We start from the raw sequence: 1308 nt of genomic DNA on the forward strand, positions 1-1308 counted from the left end.
AAAGGCTCTCAGCCAATCAGATTCAAGGACCAGAAAGAACTGTTGAATAAATTCAGTTACGTCATTTACAATGCATTGTAGGATGATTAGCTCAGATCATATGCTTTATTCCGTCAAATTCAAAGTTTGTAATGTTGTGAATCATCTCAGAGCTAGTCGGTTTGGTTAACATCTAAGAACCCTACATTGACGAATCTTTTGAAATCCCTAATGAATGAAAAATGAGAACGTGAATAAAACAAACACTTATGGAACCGTTCAAAAGTATTAGCAAATTCTTGCCTGAGAGCGATGCGTCCTTATTGAAGACATTTTTAAGCAAGGCCTGTATTATGAACTTCCTGTTGCGAGCATGTGTGGTGTTGACTGAGAGGGAGAATGGATGCCCATCTGCTACTACTTTGGCATCAAGATGAAAGTGGGCTCTCGTCTCTGAAGCAAGATTCACTGTCTCCAGTAGTCCCTTGGGCACAGTGGTGAATGATTTAATGAACCATGTTCTTGATTAAGACAAGTTTCTTGAATAAATCAGCATAACAGCTTTGAATGAGACTTTGAAATTGATAAAAGCAAATGTTCCTCTCACTTACCTTGATAAAATAATGGTGGATGTTGTCTATCAGTAGTTCGATTCTGCCTGAATGTTGGTTGTTTAATTCTTCAAGCTGCGCTGTGATAAAAAAAGATGGGAAAATATCCTAAACATTCAAAGAAACAAAGTTATGTAAGTACAGTTGTTTTGTGTTCTAGTTTGAAATCAGCCTTGAAATATTCATTAGGAAATCCATTTTTGAAGTGGTTTTGAAACCTTGAATGTGAATGGTTTTTAGGGGATGTGTTATTTTTAGAATCAGCCTTTTTGGACTGAGATTGACATCCAGGGACACATCTCTGGGGATAATGGATTGCGGTGTGCCAAGAAAGAGAAGCAGAGTGGCTTCCAGTGGCATCCAGGAATTATGCTGTCAAACGTAAGATCCACAAGAAGTACAGAAAGAACAATTTAATGAGGAGTTTATTTTGACCTTCTTAACTTGAATGGACAGATGTCAGATATCTTCCCTACCTGGGGTACAAAAGTATAAGCTGCCTCCATGAGGTACTGGTTGAGACCAGTGTCTAGTTTTTGGAGTCTGAGAGTAAAAAGAACGGGGTCCAGTGGTGGGAAGCCTTTTCCCATCAGTGTCAAAGGATAAATGATATCAGAGCACAACTGCCATCCAACCATCTTAGACCCTGACAAAATAACCATTCAAATATGTCAAATACGCCAAATACACCTTTTATGTCTTTCCACAAAGAAAAATG

General features: G+C 38.4%; 1 long non-coding RNA gene across 1 annotated transcript; it reads right to left on the reverse strand.

Moving 5' to 3' along the window:
• Positions 1-294: 294 nt before the first annotated feature.
• Positions 295-919, reverse strand: LOC107577251 (uncharacterized). The gene is made up of 3 exons (XR_001608182.1): positions 809-919; positions 591-670; positions 295-463 (listed from the first exon to the last, which is right to left on the reverse strand). It is a non-coding gene; the product is annotated as an uncharacterized lncRNA (long non-coding RNA).
• Positions 920-1308: the final 389 nt, after the last annotated feature.

Source organism: Sinocyclocheilus grahami, unplaced genomic scaffold (assembly GCF_001515645.1).
Source record: "Sinocyclocheilus grahami isolate Dianchi unplaced genomic scaffold, SAMN03320097.WGS_v1.1 scaffold5539.1, whole genome shotgun sequence".
Lineage (NCBI taxonomy): Eukaryota > Metazoa > Chordata > Actinopteri > Cypriniformes > Cyprinidae > Sinocyclocheilus > Sinocyclocheilus grahami.